This window comes from Sinocyclocheilus grahami, unplaced genomic scaffold (genome assembly GCF_001515645.1).
Source record: "Sinocyclocheilus grahami isolate Dianchi unplaced genomic scaffold, SAMN03320097.WGS_v1.1 scaffold731.1, whole genome shotgun sequence".
NCBI classification, from domain to species: Eukaryota; Metazoa; Chordata; class Actinopteri; order Cypriniformes; family Cyprinidae; genus Sinocyclocheilus; species Sinocyclocheilus grahami.
In genome coordinates this window covers 15170-20993 of record NW_015505910.1, presented here as the reverse complement: position 1 = coordinate 20993, position 5824 = coordinate 15170, and the positions used below count along the sequence as shown (strand labels likewise).

Here is a 5824-nt window from a genome sequence, read left to right as displayed (position 1 = left end):
CACGGTTGCGGTCCAGCAGTGCGTTCCAGGAGCGGTGCATCTGCAGCAGTGCAGAGATCGTTTCCGCACCGAGTCCATTGCTGCGCTGCAAGTGCTGAATTAAAGTAACAGCGCATTGTTTGCAGTAAATATGAATATGGATTGACACGAAAATGTAGTAATTACACCATAAATGCATATTATTAAAGTCTACTGTGTTTCACAGTCAACACGTATGGCTTGTTGGCTAGTTTCAAAGGAAAAGAGCACTTTTAGATAAGCAAGGCAATAATAGATGGCACTCGTGGAGGAAGGAAAACAAAGTTCTTTATGAACCGCAGGATTGCTTGTAATAAAGATTTCAATGCAAAAGAAAAGGCAGTAGAGCTGACTATTTCTGTCAATGGTAAGTTCGTGATAACGTAAGAAAAGTAGTTTAAATGTTTTGCCAATTGCTTGAGCAACTTAATATATAAATCTAGAATTAAATGCAAAAGTAAAAAGCATTGAATAATGTGTTGCTTATATTTATTGAGTTTAAACATGTCTGTGAAAGATTGTATTACTGTACTGTGTAAAAAAAGAATCACAATGTTGAAAAAGCATTTTCAGTGACAATGTTTGGATTTGAAATCAAACTAATGGATAAATGTTGTGTTTGTGGTAAACAGCCACGGATCAGTAGCGGACTCCTGTGTGAAAGCTGCTTCCCCTCTCACAAGAGTCAACTAAGAGGGGAATTCCCCCCATTTTCAAAAAGGAAATTCAGGCCCTGAATAAATGTCTAAAAATCCTGATTGGAGTATCAATATAAATAGTTTTAAATGATAAAAAGTGCTTTCTGTGATCGGAACCCTGATCGGAGCACCCCTAATATAAACAATAGTTAAATAACACTGCTAAAGTGCAGGATTATTGATATAATGCCAAAATGTAATAGCAATACACTGAAAAGCTGGCCACTTTGTTCTGTAGATTAGTTTTGACATCAGCCATTAAAAAACCCAGATCATCTGGGAACCAATGCATAATATCATTTAAAAATGGCATATGAGGTGTACACAAAATTGGTAAAATTGAACAAACATTTACTTTAAATAAAGATCATGACCTTTCTGTTAACTGGCCAAGCTGATCTCAAAAAACGCAAATACTGGCAGATTAATAAATGCTGGATCAAACTGCAAGAAAAATGCAATTTTGTGTGTTCTTTATGTCACATTTAAAACAATCTTAAAATGGCAGATATCACATATTGGCCAATATATAGTAATTATTACCACATATAATAAAAGCTATGTCCGTTGGTTTTAAGGAAATCCACTCTAAGTGAATACTCTAGTGTGCATGTAATAAGTGCTGAGGTGGTCTGGGTCCATACATTAATAACACAGCCCAGCCAGCCCCGATCCAGTGGTCTTAACCCATGCAAATTGAACTGCACTTCCAGGTACTGCTTTTTCTATGAAACCTGATGTATGTGCACCAAAGCTGAATCACCAGTTTGAGTGAGTCTATATTAAATTCATGAAGATTTACTCAATGGTTGGTGAAGGCTATTAAATGTCAGAATATACAATAACCCTCAGTTATCACGGTAGACGTTATAAAGATCATCACGTCAGGCTTTCAAGTCCCTGATGGAAGATATGAATTTCCTGACAATAATCTAACCTACATCCAGCCCAAGAAATGACCTATATAGACAACGATATATGAATCTCCCAGCTCGAGTCCATCTAATTAACCTAAAATTGTACAAAATGTCCCAATTTTAGCTCTAGAGAAGTGCGTGATTTCATAGGAAGATGAGACTTCATAAATTAACAGTAAGTGTCACAGATTCAAGTGTAATCTTTAATTGTTTCCATTCAAGATAATGAGTTATAATTACATCATACAGTTGACCATCGTCCAGATATTTGGTCGTGAAATGACTTTGCACTTCTGCTGATAGAGTACAGTTACATCAGATTTTTGCACACACTTAGGTGGAAAAATTGCATAAGGAAATTGCGTAGGAAATAATATGTGCAGTACAGGTCTAATATAGTTAATAATTAAACTGAACTTACACATGATAACATACCAGATTCGTCTGCACTCATGGGTCACTCAACACAACCACATTTCCATTCACCAAGACAAAAAAAACCTTTGTCACTGCGACAGAACCTCTTTCACTGATTGTTACATGATTTATACACTGAAACAGAATGGCTATCCCGAGCCGGGTGGAGCGTTTGGGCGATGTGTGCATTACTGGTCTAATCAGACATGAGCTGGGGAAGAACTGAGATGCCCCAGAAAGTCCTAATTATGACATGACAACTTAGGAGACACACAAATCTCATTTTCTTACTTTACTTTTTTCTGCTGAATTTAAATATAACAGATTACCAATCCCAAATGGAATCTGCACTTTCTTAATTTTCTGCATTGTTTTGAAGGTAAAAATCAGCTGAATTCTTTTTAATAGATTTAAATATGGTGAAATGCATTCAACAGAGCTGAGAACATATTGAATAATGGACGCTGAAATTCTGCAGGCATGCATATTATTTAAAATATTATTTAATACTGCATAAAATGTACATATTAAATTAATGTTAAATGTTGCATTATAGCCTATTTAATTAGTAAAGACTAAACTAAATCATGATATGTAAAGGTCACAATTAAGCTATTTTGTGTGAGTGAGTGTGCAGAAAACTAGTGGTCGACCAATATTGTTTTTTTGACAGCCGATGATTGTGATTGGCCGAATACCTCAAGCGTGAGACGGAAATGTTACGCCCCTCACATACTGTTGATGCCGTGTCCCGGCCGGAAACAATATGCATTTCATCCATCATACTCACAAAGGCAATTACATTCAGTTCAGCTGGATACATTGATATAATTTGTTTAGCTCAGAAGCCCTCAGGCAGTGAATTTTCTGATTCAGGCATCAAGTCCTTCCGTGATTATACCACGAAAACCCAGTTTAAACAGTATCTACCTGCGTTTCATAAATTACACAAATAAGAGGCAAAGGTGATTCGTAAGAATTTTACACTGTAGAACAAATGATACCAACACACAAAACTGTAAAACTTATTGTTAGGGTTTTGTTCAAATCCATAACCCTCAAATATAAAAGTGATGCTCGCCTCAACCAGCACTACTAATAAAACATTCAGCATTGCTTCAGGCCCACAGGACACATATGATGCAGGTATATTGCAGCAAAACTTCCAGGAAGATGTTCTGTACTTATTTTAGTGTTTAGACAAACGTTGCACATGTAGCATATCATACTAAGTGCAAACACATACTGTAAGTATGCAGATGGCAATGCTTTGCAGTGCTTTACGTATTTAATATGTTCTTGTGCTAATATGGTGGCAAGCCCAATACTCCATCCATAATGCTGTCTTCTCCAGTGAAAAAGCCTCCAGTGAAAAAATCTTCTCTAAATCAGGAGAGAAGTATGCACAGATCAAGCACCATTTACAAACTGGAACAGTTCAAAACAAACATGTGGGTGTATTTTGATTTGAGAGCACAATGGTGGATGGAATTTATCACTGGAGAATGCGATATTATGGATTATGGACTGGTATTTTAGCCAGAAGGTTTCAAGTTAAAACCTCTTAATGATGGATTTGTCTCTTACAAACATGCAGCTTTTGTCTTCACAAGATGTTAACTGATGGACTGGAGTGGTGTGGATTACTTGTGGATAATTGCGATGTTTTTATCAGCTGTTTGGACTCTCAATTTGACGGCACCCATTCAAGGCAAGGCAATGCTACATTTCTCCAAATCTGTTCTCATGAAGAAACTCATCTACATCTTGGATGTGAGTACATTTTCAGTATTTTTTTTTGTTTGTTTTTGGGTGAACTATTCCTTTAAAACAGATATGTTATTATCCAGGTATAGCTTACATTCAGGTAGAACTAGCTAAAATGCTGACAGTTTGATTAACTAACATGCTCAGCAAGGTGCCTTTCAAACTGATGGTCAGCCATGACAGTAGAAGAATCAGTAGAGAAAACGAATATACCTAGAGAGATCTAACTGTTAGCATTCCCATTTCCCATTCACATTTCAGAAGACAACCATGATTGGCTAGAATAATTTGTGCTCACATAATTGCATAAGTATGAATGTGACGTAACATGTGAATCATAGGTTTGTCAGGGCACAGTGTGGTACATACAGAAAGATGCTGTGGGGAGAGGTCACTGTAAAAGTAGCTGGGACAGCAGGGGATACACTGAATTATTGATCTTCCTGAAGTCTATTCATACACACTCACAAACCAGCATGTAAGCAGATGTCCATACATATTAAAAACACACAAGTTCACTCAGCCTAGAAAATGGTTTGAATATTTAATGCCGACACAAACAAGGGCCTTAAACTACTGCTTTTGTGCAGGAGTCTAAAACAAACTGCCTGGCATGGAGGTTAAGGAGGTACGCTGGAATTTACTACAGTAGATTCTAAGGGCAAAGCTCAGAAATTAAGATCAGGCCCCCGTTTAGTTCATGAGGGTGAACTTACTGAATCACAATTCAAAGAATTTCAGTACACAGTCAGACCAGAGGAACTTCGATAGTCCAACACAAGAAACAAAAATAATCAATTAATCATTAAGCTTGACTAATTAAGCCTATGTATTCCCTGGTGTGCAGATACACAGAATACACATACTGCACATGTCTACAAAACTATGTTGAATACTGTTAAAGGGTTACTCCACCCCAAAATGAACATTTTGTCATTAATCACTTACCCCCATGTCGTTCCAAACCCGTTAAAGCTTCGTTCGTCTTCGGAACACAATTTAAGATATTTTGGATGAAAACCGGGAGGCTTGTGACTGTCCCATTGACTGCCAAGTTAATAACACGGTCAAGGCCCAGAAAAGTATGAAAGACATCAGCCGCAACCGTGTGGTGCAGCTGACAAAGACCAGTAGAACAGTATACGCAGTTTACGTCCAGCGGATACTCTCCAAAATAGTGCTACGGTGACGCGGAGGAGACGAATTGTTGAATAAAGTCGTTATTTTTGTTTTCTTCGCGTACAAAAAGTATTCTCGTCGCTTCATAACGTTACGGTTGAACCGCTGATGGCAGATGGACTATTCTGACGATGTCTTTCATACTTTTCTGGACCTTGACCGTGTTATTAACTTGGCAGTCAATGGGACAGTCACAAGCCTCCCGCTTTTCATCCAAAATATCTTAAATTGTGTTCCGAAGACGAACGAAGCTTTTACGGGTTTGGAACGACATGGGGGTAAGTGATTAATGACAAACTTTTCATTTTGGGGTGGAGTAACCCTTTAAATCCATTAAAACAGCTATCAACAAAACCACATTTGTCGACCACATTTGCATATATTATTTTGCAAATATATTATTAAAAGAGAAACCTACAGCAGTTTAATTCAGTTTCCTTACATTCAAATTCAAATTACATTTCTACATCTTACTTGACTCCTCAGTTAAATTCAGATTCAGAAACCAAACTAGGTTTAAAAAGCCAATTCTCAAGCCAAATCTGAATGGCACATAACTTCAGTCGAGTAAGGGCTTCTCTCTGATGTGACCAGGTTTGGACCAGGTTTCATTCTCACTCTCCTGCTCTCTCTCTCTCTCTCTCTCTGCTTCTGCAAGTAATGCTGCAATGCAGGGGTTTAACCGGAAACATAAAGCTAGAGGGCGCATCGAGCAGAGTGATTCATTCACACACACACACACACACACACACACACACACACACACACACACACACACACACACAACTCACTAACACACACAGAGAGAAAAGCAGCAGACTGTGAAGC

The 5824-nt window shown here is 37.8% G+C and overlaps 1 protein-coding gene across 2 annotated transcripts in view; it reads right to left on the bottom strand.

The window, feature by feature from the left end:
• Positions 1–5824, bottom strand: part of LOC107560506 (synaptotagmin-2-like) — a 45191-nt gene that overhangs the window by 25476 nt on the left and 13891 nt on the right. The window lies entirely within an intron of this gene.